The 15,036-nt window shown below is 32.8% G+C and overlaps 1 long non-coding RNA gene across 1 annotated transcript; it reads left to right on the top strand.

The window, feature by feature from the left end:
* The first annotated feature begins 9,138 nt into the window (after window positions 1-9,138).
* Window positions 9,139-11,062, top strand: LOC132723320 (uncharacterized). The gene is made up of 2 exons (XR_009624733.1): window positions 9,139-9,298; window positions 10,647-11,062. It is a non-coding gene; the product is annotated as an uncharacterized LOC132723320 (long non-coding RNA).
* Window positions 11,063-15,036: the final 3,974 nt, after the last annotated feature.

The following is a 15,036-nucleotide window of genomic DNA, read 5'->3' on the forward strand; positions in this document are numbered from 1 at the left end:
ATCACCTACCTCTCTTCCCATAAATAATCCTCCATCTTGAAAATTCTATACTGTAACCGAAAAACGCGATACTGTAACACGTTCCCTACGGTGGTTTTGTTACAACATAACTTGTGGTTCAGGCTATATCCATATCGGATATACAGGGTATTTGTTTATTTGTTCTTAATATGATGTTCACTCCCCAATTAACCATCATTAATGCAGTTATCATAAATTCTAACACAAACCCTTTTTTCCCTTCTGAACATAGAGGGATCGAATGTGCGTGTAAATATAATGACGATCTATAAGTAGACATGTGACGTAAGGTTCCATGCGTTGAAAATAGTACCGAAATTTAGCTTGCTATCAGGTAGGGCACCACTTTTTGTTGATGTCGTGTTACAAGCGAAAAAATATATCCAAGCCCTCTTGATATAATTCTTCGCATGAGAACTCCAAACAATGATTTGACTTAACGTAGTTAGCGACAAATCACTGTTGGAGATAATGTTATGTCATTTCTCTTACAAACTGAGGTCAAATATATCATTTTGAACACATTATAAAAAATGTTATGTAAGTCCTTTAGGATCCATTATTTTATAGAGATATATATTTATATTTTGTTTAATAACAATTAGTTTGAAATTCAATTAATACATTCTGAGACATGTTAGCAACATACCCAATACAGATATTGATCAATGATGAAACTTAGATCGATAAAACTTATCAATTTAGCCCAGTTCACTTGGTTATTCAATCAGGATATGGTCCACTATTGAATCTCTTGAAATATGAATTCAAGGAATAATTGGGTATCCTTTTACATAGAGAACTGCTCTTGATGACATGTGGGAATATTTATGTAACCTCCGAGCAAAAACTGATATACCTTAGATAAACCCTAAAACTGTCCGAAATATGAATAAACAACCAAGAGTAAATTATCAGAGTAATTAAATGGGCAGCGTTGTTTAAATTTTCGATATTTTCTTCCAATAAATACATCATGTTTTACTATTCGTCCACACGATACTGAAAGTTCAAGCAAGTACATCATTCAATTTCCTTCTATCAAAGCTCAATGACAATAGTTTGTTTGGTAGTTTATAAGGCTGGCCATTTTGTATTTTTCCTCTATTTCCAGTATAATGACATGCGGTATAGAGTTTTCCAGCCTACTCAGTTATTCTGTATGACATAAATAAACACTAGTAGCATTGCCTTGTCAATCATAGACTTATTTATAAATTCGAAACAAATAAGCTTTATTTTTCAATTCATGTACATATTCTATGATAGTTTGCACGTTTGCGTTTATTTCATTTATTATTTAATTCATACATTCAAAAGATAATCAAGATATTTCCAGGAACAAATCGCTGTATACAAAAACAAGATGAATGTTTTGATGTGCTCATAATGACATACTTGCAGAACGGTATAAACGCATAGGTCTTTTTGATTACTACCAAATTGATTGAATTGGTCACTCACTGTGACAATAAAAGTGCCCGTATCCGTTACCCAAATCATTTTTCTCTCGTGTATTTGAATAAAAATGACCAGTTAACATTTAATATGCCTAATATTTACATTTTCAAATGAAGAAACATCTATAAACCATTTCTCTTTGCTAATTTAAAAATTGACGTAGTTTCATCAATTTCTTTAAAAAAATACAAATTTTGCGTGAATGTCGCCCGCAAAATAATTGTCCACTATTGAATTTTTGAGTGTTGTAAAATCTATAAGCACAGGGTAGGAAAATGAGGAAAAGGCGACAACAATTCTTTATTCCGCGTAGGCTGCAACAGGTCTCCTATGTAAGTAGAAGGGATATAATTAAGAATTACCTGAGAAAAAAAATAACATGTGAAGCGAGGCCGCCATATTGTCAATATCCATTACAATAAAAGTGATTCCCTACCGTGATATGTAGCCTCTCGTTAGTGCAAACAGACAAACAGACATACAAACGACGGAGAAGTGATCCTTATACATGTATGTCTCAGGTACTGTGTATCAGGTGACACAAAAGGGGAAACGAGTCTTCTCTCTTCTCCACATATATATACAGTCGTTGAGCGGAACAGGGCATCTGCAGAAAACTTAAAGAGCTTGGTACGGCTAAACACATCGAAACAAGTATTCTGGAGACAAGATGTCAATACTCTGTCAGAAGCCGAGGATAAGTGACCCTACCGTAACGGGCAGACCGGACCCTTAATAAACATAATGTGAGGATATTAGAGCAGAAAAGGACCAGTCTTGATCATTTAATTGTTGAATGTCAAACAAGAAAACAACCTGTTTTAAGAAGGACTGGCTGAGACCTGAACTCACCCCCGTCAAATGAGCCATAGCGATTTTAAGATTAATGCTTTTTATTCCCTATTTAATTTTAGAAGGTGATTTACATGCGAATTTGTTAAGCATTGCATTGTTCACCATGTGAAAACTAAATTTATGATTATCTATAGTCATAGTTTGTTTTCGACTAAGAAAGGTTACGATGTGTGCTTTACGAATATAAGCACGTTTAAACGATATAGAATGTTATTTGCGATATTACATAATCATTAATTACATTTGATCAATAAATGTAGAAGAAATTAAAGTAAACACACGTGAACCAATAAATATTAGATAAGAGACGTATATATTTACTTTTAAAGCGTGTCGTTCATGTCTGTTTCATCAAAAAAGAAAATTTCACAATTGTGTTAAACTTCAGCAAACCAAATAGTTAACAGATGATCTAAGACTGTGCTCCTCCTTATTTGATATTGAATAAATGGGATGGAGCACATAGTCTAGTTAAATCGCAAATTTTCGGACCTTTCCGTCAGTCTCCGCATAATGATCCCCTACACTAAGTGTTAATACGCAGAACAAATACCAATATCCTATCTTACTTTTCCTCAAAACTTCAACATTCAAACAAATAGTGAGTAAATTCTGAATTTACTCGGATTGTGTATGACTGAGGTTATTAGTCGCCGGTAGAAACCGGCGACTATATTTGTAACAGTTTAATATTATACCTATGGTAGGAGAAGCCCTTAAAATCTGAAAATAAAAACATATCAATTATTGAACAATTGATGTTAACAATTATTTTTCAGTAATCTAAAAAATTCAAACATATGATAAATTTGCTCAGTGAAATGAAATATACACATATTGACATCTTAAAAAGCAACATTACAATTTTCATAAAATGAATCAATAACGTATCCCCAAGGATCAGTCATTGAATATTAGGGTTACTTTTACTTTTTTCTATGTGTCAACCATTGCTATTTTATAATATATAAATCATGAATGATATTTGAAATGACACTTTGAAATTATTTGGTTGTTTATATTTTATGAGACCTATTATGTTACATTACTTTATCTCATTATAAACAAATTCTCCCTGGTCTTTCGTAAGAATCACGTGACTACATGTTTATATAATTATGTTGTATATCGTTATAAAATCTATTAATAGTAACAGATTGCTGATACGAAAAAGGGATAAGATGCAAATCATTGTAATTTTGTACAGATAATTACATAAGTTATTTTTCATTAATCAGTTTCATACTTTATACCATTAGAAAAACCTGTTTACTCATATTTTATACATTAAAAATAAATTTTCAAAACCTTTTCCTTTCTTCTTGGTAAAGGGTTAAACTAGGCCCGTTCTGTCAAACTTTCGACAAGAAAAATCAATAGTTTAGTTTAGGTTGAACATCCCAAAATAATTTTATGCTAAAGAGGCACAGTATGGTAAATCGTTGATTTCGGTATATTCCGTCGGTTTCCGTCACACATGTTTCCAAAACGGTATGACGTTAGGGGTCCGGAATCGTATTAAATACATAGAAAAAAAACCAAACTATCTTTCTGTTGATAGTTTATCGCACTGAAAGGCAATTAAACGTTAATTTTATATATCGTATATACATGTTTTTTCGATAGCACATAATAATGATGTACAACACTTTTACAGTAAAATTGCATTGTTTCATGAAATAATTAAACATATATATTTTCATAGTCACTTTGCAAATATTCGATGATCGGTAATTATTTGTCGGGTAATTATCTGAATCTGAACTAGTAACCTATACGGATTTCAATGTATGGTACAACAGTATATGTATAAAGTACAATTACTAGAAGAATTACCAACATAGCACTTGCCTTTACAAGCCTCAGTGGCAAACATTACTCAACTCATTGTTCCTCTTATTTTTATACTTGAACCATTAAACTTATATGTTCTTATATTTATGATAATACAATCATTTTTCTATCCGGCGACTTGATGCTTTAACATCAAAATCTTTACTTGTTTCACTTTGTCGTGTAAAAGTTCATGTAAGTTAAGTTAATTTATTATATATACCCCGTTTAGTATGAATGAGATAGCAGTAGAGTATCGTTTTTTTTCGATGGTAAACATAAATCCACTTTTATTCTAGTGGATTACTTTATACTATCACTGGAATATCAGTTAAATATCACTGCAATCCAGTGGTAAATAAATCTACTTGTATTTCTGTGGAATATTCCATAATTTTATCGCCAGAATACCACTGCACTAACACTGATATTCCAGTAAAGTTTTAGAATAAATAGAAATACCAGTATAGTAGAAAAATGCCAGTGCTATATGTTTTTCAAAAATGAAATAAATAATAAAATAAAAAAGAGATTTATTATCTGAGATGTTCACCACCAATTTTTTTACATGGTTTTGTTTTCTTTCTTTCTTACAAAGATTAAGCGATCAATTTATACAGAACTGGAATGCAAGACTTAACCAATCAAGTAGGGCTCTACTCCAAACCCACCAGAACACCTATTAGTGATAGAAAATGTATAACATGTAATAAGGTAGAAGATGAATATCATTTTATTATTGAATGTGTAATGTACATTGATATTAGGAAAAAATATATTGCCAGAAAATATTGGATACGGCCTAGCATGTATAAATTTGTAGATCTTATGAACTCAAAAAATAAGAACATACTTAAAAACTTAGGAATATATATAAACAAAGCATTTATTATTAGAAATACTTTGCTATATGATTAATAATGCAAATATGCCCTGTTGTAATGTTTATGTTAAAAAAATATCCATATGATTTGTCTTGCACTTTCGTTTCGACAAGACAGATATTACTTTTTGGAGAAAATTAAAACGTTGTTGTACATAATTATATATAATATGTTTTCTATTGGTATATAATGTCATGTTTATATGATAAGGGTTGGCAATTAAGTCAGCTGAAGGTCTCTTTGCAACTTTAACTTAACATGAATAGTCAAAGCACTTTTGAAATTGGACTTTCGAAGTTTCAAAACAATCCAAAATGAAATGATAAAGATTTGTTACAATTTATGAAATCTGCATTTGATGCGAAAGGGGACCTTCAATTTTAAGGATATGTGTATAAACATATGGCAAATTGCGTTTATGTATTAAAATTCAATTAAATTACAACAAAATTTGCATTAATGGCTAATGTAATATTATGTTTTTTTTTTTTTGGTATGTATGTACATGTAATGTTGGGGGTAGTATGTTTATATGTATAATTTTTAATAGATCTTAAGTTTAAATGGGCAAAGATATTAATTTTAAATGTTTATGCCAACCTGTTCGGTATTGTGCCCTTTTTTAAAAATTTTTGTCTGCCCGGGGGGTTTTAAAGTCCCATTGGGAAAAAAAATAAAATGTCTACTGTCATTTTTTAAAAAAAGGCAAAAACTTACGATTTTTCCAAAAAACCCGACTAAAAAAAGTTTGCTCATATTTTATTTATAGAATAATAAAGGGTGATTTTAAATCATTTGAACATTAAGTTTCATATGCAGAAAATATTTTTTTGTTAAAAAAAAAATAAGGGCTTAGCAAAGCAATTTAAAGAAAAATTTTAATAAGTCCCCGAAAGTTTTGAATAAAAGATTTTTGAAAAAAAAAAGGTATTAAACTATTACCTGACAAAAAAATGTACCAGAAATATGCATCAAACTGGGCTTAAAATGTGATAGGAAAAGGGGAAGAATATATAGTGATTTTTAAAGACCAGGTCAACTTTGAGTAAAAAAAAATTTTTAAAAAATTTAAAGAAATAAGAATAACAAATTGTTGCAAGCAGGACATCATTTCCAAACCAGTTTATAAATGCGCTCTTTTTCTAATAGGGCCGCATCTGTATCAACTGTTTTAAATAGATAATGTAATTTATGTTTTGTAGGTATAAATTTTTATGTTTTTATAAATAATTTCCGTAGTTTATTTACCACTGGCATTTCGATGAAATATGATGCGTTTCTTTGATATTCCACTGAAAGTTTACCAACAAAATACCAGTTAATTTCATTGATGTAAAACTACTGGTATAACAAGTGGTATACCACTGGTATACACCACTTTATCCTAATAAAATTAGTATGTTTATATAAACCGAAATACATAGAGGATATTGAATGAGTGTAAGTTCAATATTGAATTTATTGCACGAGTTGAATAAAATTACCTCTGGCGAGCGTAATATTATTTTATTCAACGAGTGCAATAAATTCAGTAATGAACTTACACGAATTTAATATTCTATTTATCACACACCCACAATAAAGACCGTTTAAAGTGAAATAAGAGTCATTTTTCATTGACGCGCCTATAGAATAATGCCATCATTTAGCGCGTCTTTACACTATGTTTGTATAACGATAATGACGTCAAGTCAAAATATATGCACGGCCGTGCAATACCATATTTACGGAGTCGCAAAATCGGCACGAGTGTGTGATAAAAATGTATACGTGCTGATGACATTTTTGTTCGCAAATAGTCCTTATTTCAGTAATAATATTACAGAAATAGACTTTATTTTTCGTATGATATCAACAAATACAGTCGTTACTCATGAAAAGATAACAGCTTCGATGTTTGTTTACATCTTATGTCACGTAGTAAAAACACTTTCAATACGTATATAGTCTCTGATATGGTTTATATGAACAATCCACAAACTTAAGTGATCCGAACGGGTTTAGTTTTAGGACATACTACCAAACATATTAAACTTAAATCTATATTATATTTCTTTTATTCGGCGTTCATTTTGGCTTAATGTGAACAGGAACCGGAAGTAGTTGTAATTATCTCACACATGGAAGGTAAATGTAATTTTTTTCATCTACATGTATAATAACTGTTATATACCTTTGCATTTAAATCATTCTCTTTTAAGATTAAGTGAGATTTTTACAAAACATTCGTAATATAAATAAAGGCATTCACATGTAATTATAATACGTTCATTACCCCAACAGGTCTTAAAAACATATTTTGTAACATTTCTGAATAATTATAGTCGATATTTTCATAATCAGAGAAGAAAGTTAATTAATTTTTCATACCACACCGCAAGTTTGAAATTCGAAATAATAAAAATGGCAAAATATGTTGAAGTTTCTATTTCAAGGGGCCAATACATTACCTTGCTAAGTTATTTCATGTTAAAATATTAACTAAATAAAGTGAATTCTTATCTAATGTGTAGTAACTATATTTACAAACGTTATAATGTAATGTATTGGGTAATGTTAACGGTTGTTGTTATGTTATCAGAATATTTAGAATTACCGGAACTCACTCAAAAGTGTATTCAACTTTTTTGGGCGATAGCAGTGTTCATGAATTTGACCATTTTTTAAGCGTAAACAATTTCGTTGTCAATGTCTATACTTGAATAACTTTATAATGTACAGTGTAATACATCGGACAATTGATATTTTTAAAGTATGTTATGTTTTCATGGAGTAATCATGCTAAGATCTACGGAAGCGTCCTGGTGCCAAGTTTAACATGTTCTATAAAAAAGATCACTCCTACGTAAGACTTTTTGCAACTCCTATGTTTGGACTTTATAACTCCTACGTAGGAGATAAAAAGCCTAATTAGGAGTTTATAAACTCGCTACGTAGGAGTTTGTAAGTCCTACGTAGGACTTTATTAGTCCTATACGTAGAGCTTACAAACTCCTACGTAGGAGATATAAAAACCTATTTAGGAGTTTTAAGTACTACGTAGGACTTACAAAACTCCTACGTAGGACTTTAAACTCCTACGTAGGAGATAAAAAGCCTAATTAGGAGTTTAAAACTTCCTACGTAGGACTTTAAAACTCCTACGTAGAGGAACACTTATAAAGTCTACGTAGGAGTTATAAACTCTCCTACGTATGACTTTTAAAATCCTACGTAGAAACTTTAAAACTACTAAATTAGGTTTTTTTATCTCCTGCGTAGGAGTTATAAAGTCCTATGTAGGACTAATAAAGTCCTACGTAGGAGTTATAAAGTTATACGTAGGACTTATAAAGTCCTACATAGGAGTTATAAACTTCTAATTAGGCTTTTAACTCCTACGTAGGAGTTATAAAGTCCTATGTAGGAGTTTGTAAGTGTTACGTAGGACTTTAAAACTCCTAATAAGGTTTTTATATCTCCTACGTAGGAGTTATAAAGTCCTACGTAGGACTAATAAAGTCCTATCGTAGGAACTTACAAACTCCTACGTAGGAGTTTATAAACTCCTAATTAGGCTTTTTTTATCCCTACGTAGGAGTTATAAAGTCCTACGTAGGAGTTGCAAAGTCCTACGTAGTAGTTATCTTTTTTTTATAAAACATGTTAAACTGGCACCAGGACGCTTCCGTAAAGATCTGATATCGTTGGAAACAATTTCAGAAATTTTATTTGTCTCTGTTTTCAGAGTCAGTTTTGTTTTCATTATGTAAGTATACCTCATTTTGACAATCAGTGAAACATAATACAAAACTTATGTTTTTACTATAGGCGGATGTGATTCAGGGGGAGGCGGCATGGGAGGAGGAGATGCAGGAGGATGCGATTCCGGAGGTGGCGGATTTTCTACAGGAGGCGGAGACTTCAGTGGCGGAGGTGGTGACTTTGGTGGCGGGGGCGGCGCTGGGTTTTCTTCTTGGAGCGAAGACTTATATACGTGGAGGCGTGCTTTCGGTTCCAAGTGGGCACACAGGACTTTCGGGTGCGAAATAAATTTCTAGTGAGATGGATTTACCTAGTACCAAGACCAATGTTCATAATCATGGACCATTGATACGTTCGTTCATCCGACTGCTGGTGTGGGATTTGGACCAGGCCCACATGGTGGATATTCTGGTGTTCATTATACAACGACAAATACTTTTGGACAGCCAGGGTCCAATGTGACAGTATTTGGGGCACAGCCTACTCGTCCAAATAATTCAGTAAGCAAAATACATCCGTGTTGCTAGAATAGTTAAATCATAGGTTATTTCAACCAATTAAACACGTTTACAATTAACAAATGATGTTAATAAATATTTACTGAATCAGAAACGAAAGCCAATGCGTATGCAAGTCTTATTCGTATTTTGGCTTAGCGAACTTGTTTCTCCAAGGTAAAATACTTGTTTGAAATATTAGCCTTAAGTTTTCGTCTATATTTCATGTTATTTACATTTACAAAACATTTCTATTTTGTTTTATTTAAAATGCACATTTATAAAAAAAAGTTCTTCTATGCAAATACGGGTAAATTTATCATTCGGCAATGCCTCAGTCAGAAATACACAAACAGCCGCCGGACGGTGTCTGTTTCTGCAAAAAATCGCAATGTTGACCTGCATCCGTCCGGCGGCAGTGACAATCAGACGGCAGCAGCTTGAATTAGCCTGAATCGGCGGCTTTTCAAAGTTGGTAAAAGTAAACTGCCTTGGATCGATACTTTTTGGTGTAGTTGAGTGCAGACACTGCCTGGGTCGGTGATTTCACCGTCTCCAAATATCCACCATACCGCTCCCATATGACTCATATACCGTCCAGTTTGAAAATATATATACACGTGTGTGATATATTCAACATATATAAAATGTACACCATCAAAAACATAATTATGGAGCTAAAATTATATTTTCATCATAACGATAATCAGCACTATTATTATTAATAACAGTGCTGATCGTCATTTTTACATGTACCTTTATCAACAAAAACAACATGCTATATTGTTATATGAAATCGATGATATATTCGTTCTATCATACTGATACTTATCTAATTGTTGATTTATACTTTGTCACACTGTGCATTCTCTGTCGTTATATGAAATTGACGATATATTCATTGTCATACTGATACTTATCTACTCGTTATATGAAATTGACGATATAATCATTGTCATACCGAGGCTTACTCAATCTTTATATGAAATTGTTGTTGATAAAAACCTTGTTATACTGATGCATTCCCAATCGTTATATGAAATTGATGATATATTCATTATCATACTGATTCTTATCTAATCGTTATATGAAATTGACGATATAATCATTGTCATACCGAGGCTTACTCAATCTTTATATGAAATTGTTTTTGATAAAACCTTGTTATACTGATGCATTCCCAATCATTATATGAAATTGATGATATATTCATTATCATAATGATGCTTCCTTAATTGTTATATGAAATTATTGATAGATTTTTAACTTTCACAATATAATGGAAAGGATGTATTAATTTGCAAAATGATATACTAGTACATGTCATACAAAATTTATTTCATAATTGTAGGCTCCATGTGACAAGGCAGTGCTGATAGTCTTTATAGTGTTTGGTGTGGTGATCGTTCTTCTGTGTGTCTTGACTCCAATTATCATTTTTACTACTCAGCGCTAGTTGTATAAACGTTAATAAGTTATATGAATTTGGAGAAACTTCAAACCCTACGTATCTATTTGCTAAATTTTAAGTTTTGTCGGTATCTTCATCAGGTTCAGGAAAACGTTTAAATAATATCATATTTTATCTTAATCCCGGCATTTATTTCGTGAAACTGTACAAGCCACAAATTGTTGACTAATTTACGTATATGTGATATCTTTACTTTTTATATAAAAATTGTTTGTCTGTATATATTTTGTTTTAAATGTTCATCAATTTTTATACTTCTTGATACAAATTTAATGCAAAATATAATATATTATTGATGACTTTGTTCTGTTTTCTATTAAATACTGGATGTCTATACAGGTAAAATTACAATTTAATACCAATCTGATAAAAATCAGCTCTAAATAACGATCCGCATTTAAGAAATGTAAATCTACATGTAAGAAATAAGTAGATCTAAACTTTTGTCGGTTTGAATTAAACATGTTTTTTTCCCCAAGACTAGTTACAAATTTAAATGATGTCTTTAATGTATTTCTGTTTGGAGTATATTTATCCAAAGGTATATAGCAATAATATGCCACTTAATGCTTTGCAAAAAAATTAATTAAAGGAAACATAAAATAATTGACTTTTTTTCTGGATACATGTATTTCTGTCTGGTCACACCGGTTTCAAATGTATACATTTTAATCTAGCAAACCATAGCATAACTACAAATAAAACCAATGACAAATGTCTTTGAAAAATTTTTTTTGGTTTATTGATACATAAAGCAAGAAGAGGGTGGGGTAAGAAAACCTGTCAGATTTTGTCATATAAAATAAAGGCATCAAAATATTATTTAATAATTATTATCTTGATACAAATCTCAGCATTTGTGAAAAATATAAAGAAAGTTTACCATGCTGATTTCAAATTACAATCATTTTAAGTTGTTATCCTATCCAATTTCACACAATTCACAGTAAAAAAATATGCATCAAACTTTATTTTGTTCTTAATTTCAGATTTTATATTAAAAATAAGAAAATAAATCAAATTCTGGCCGAACAAAATGAAGAAAAGAAGACAAAAAATGAGGAAAAAGAATTGCCTCTTCTGGAATTCGAACCCTTCCCCTATCGAAACTCTGTGTCCTCATTCATACAAATTTATAGTCTATTTATAATTATGATTTGTTTTCGACCCATTTATCCCTTTACCTTAAACCGCATACCTTTTTATATACCATAAAGAAGGTTATATCGTAGCTACCTGACAACCCATACATTATATAGTTTGTTATTAAGAAAGAGAGCATAGAAGAAAGTTTAACTTCAACATATCGAATATTTTATCGAGCGCGTTTCTATAGCTTACATATTGAAAGAATGTGAATCCGTATGTTGCATGTCGGACGCGGTCTAGTTAAGTCTGTGAAATGTATCTAAACATAAACATAAACTGGTTGTCATTTAAAACTTAAATCTATTTTGTGCATCTTCCTGTCGGCTTTGAATTTGGATTAATGTGAACCGATACCGGAAGTTTTTTGTAATTTTCTCACAAATGGACGGTAAGTGTTACCTATTTAACAATTACATGTATATACTATCAAGATAATTATTTTAATCAATGATGTTATACTTTAATCTATTTTCTTACAAAATATGTCAATACACACCACTCACGAAAAATAAATACAACTACTCAATAAGCCTGCATCAGCCGCAATACTAACGCCCCGACTAGATGCTCAACGAAACTCTATGTATGATCTTGGTATCTCATTACACATAGTCTATCCTCATCACTCACTGCTCTCTATTCACATCCAAATCTCCTAGATTACATATACGTATCACCGACACTACACGGTCAATGGTACCTCCTCTGCACTATAGTACATCCATAACAGTCTGTCACAACTCTGTGAGTACTAATCTCGTGATGCTAACTATAACTATCAACGCGAAATACGTTCTTATTTCCTACACAATATGTAAACACAAAAGTACATGTGAAATTAAACATGGGCATACCTTCACAACATAATTATCGTATGAACGCCATCCAAAATTCAGTAAGTCGTACAATAAGCTTTCCATCAAGATATTCAATCTTTACTACAACCTAAGCTTCATCGGAAATGTTCGGTTATGCTTGGCTAATGTTTCGTTACTGGTTCCGTATTCTAGCCATTCTCATTGTATCCTTAATATCCAACTGGCCTACCTATAAAGAATTCTATTCATGCAAAAATCTTATAACAGCCAGTTTTATGAACTCTTATCTATGTTATACATGTTACATAGCTAATATCTATTTACAACAAATTGTACTATAATTGATGTTTTGGACTCAAATTATCCAAAATACTTCCCAAAATGGTAAAACAAGATAGGCCTATTTTGTTTTTTTACAGCACAGCTCGCGCTTTTTAGATGTTTCATAAATTCGTAGAACACTTTAACGTAAATAAGTTCATTGTATTCGTTTCGGATTTATTTCAGGCATAGCTTTACCTCGATTTTTAAGAATGAAATTTCAGCATTGTAAACAAAAAACTAATTTTCTTAACCATCAAAGGTGGATTGTGATTCTGGAGGAGGCGGAATGGGAGGAGGAGGAGGAGGAGGTGGAGGATGCGATTTCGGAGGCGGGGGAGGCGGAGGATTTTCTTCTGGAGGCGGAGACTTCGGTGGCGGAGGCGGTGGATTTTCTTCTGGAAGGCGGTGGATTTTCTTCTGGAGGTGGAGACTTTGGTGGCGGAGGCGGGTTTACGTCAAGTGGAGGGATAGACCACGGTGGAAATGTTTTCAGTGCAGAGGGTAGTCATAACAATTTTGGTTATAGTCACGGACATAATACGATTGTTCATCCGACTGCTGGTGTGGGATTTGTACCAGGCCCACATGGCGGATATGCTGGTACTCATTATACAACGGCAAATACTTTTGGCCAGCCAGGGTCCAACGTGACAGTCTATGGGGCACAGCCTACAACAGTTTATCATCTCAGCCTGGTCGTCCCTATAATTCAGTACGTAAAATGCATCATAATTGATTCGACTCTTATCTGTATACATAGCTTTTAAAATATACCGTTGTAGGCATCATGCTTTATGTTATCCATGCAAAAATTTAAACAAAATGTACCGAGTTATGAACATTTTTCTGAACTAAAGCTTGAATAATATGAATTAAGGGCCTTGTTTAGAATGAGGAAATTCGTTCAAAATGACATGTATGTTCTTAAGAAATTTCTCTTATCATTGCAGGCTCCATGTGCGAAGTCAATGCTGATATTGTTCATAGTGTTTTGTGTGGTGTTTGTTCTTCTAGCAATCATGGTTGCCTAATTATTCGTCGGTCAACAACTACAATACCTATTGCTAAAATGCCAAAAAAAAACTTCTGTGTATAAAACAAATCCCTCAGTATTCGCTATCATGAGGCCTTTGTCATGACAAAACCAACGATTTACATCGTGGCATTCGTCTCTTGCATCCAGCATTTGAGCATACCCGGAGATCCGAGCCTGCGGCAGTACCGTCGCACACAGTCGTGATCAGGATCCACATTGCTTGTTCGCTATCAGTCTCTCTACTTGTGACATTAGAGTTGGCGTAAAGCTGAACAGCATGGAATTCCTGATCAGACTGCGCGGTTAACCGTCCATGATTGGATCGTGCTACCTATCCATGCGCAACGAGTACTAACCTCAGCATGAATACGTCTGTATATGAACGATGTTAATGATCCTCGCACACCACGTACCTCAGGAGGTCCGTCATCCTTGCTTCTGATTCTCGCATATAGCAACCTCACACTCCAGTGAATGACTCATAGATAACTTCATCTGACTGGCTTTCTCTGCTCCTCTGTGTCCAATCGCATTCCATTCTCTCATCCGACTTTATCCCACTCATATATTCGCATAGATACTCTCGCATAATAACAAGTCTCTCATCTCGTAGTCGCACGCGGGTTACTCAATAGCAACATGTTTTTCGTTAAAGATCGTATAGGGATAGGTTTGAGAGGTTGCATATCATATGAAGCTTACCATTGATCATGTGATCTAGCAAACCACGACATAGTAAACAAATGTTTATGCAAATATTTCACTTATTGGTACACTATACTGTTTTTCTTGTCTATATGATTACAGACGGGTTAGCCAGAACATGCTTCAGACGACAAGCAATGCCTATAGATGCTGTCCTATAGACCAGTACGTAGGTTTTGATGATTCTATGCGAGCATTGTATCACACTAGTGTGCTCTCTATATCTCCTCGCTCTGTG

The sequence above is a fragment of the Ruditapes philippinarum genome, unplaced genomic scaffold (assembly GCF_026571515.1).
Source record: "Ruditapes philippinarum isolate M1 unplaced genomic scaffold, ASM2657151v2 ctg4246_1_1_1_1, whole genome shotgun sequence".
NCBI classification, from domain to species: Eukaryota; Metazoa; Mollusca; class Bivalvia; order Venerida; family Veneridae; genus Ruditapes; species Ruditapes philippinarum.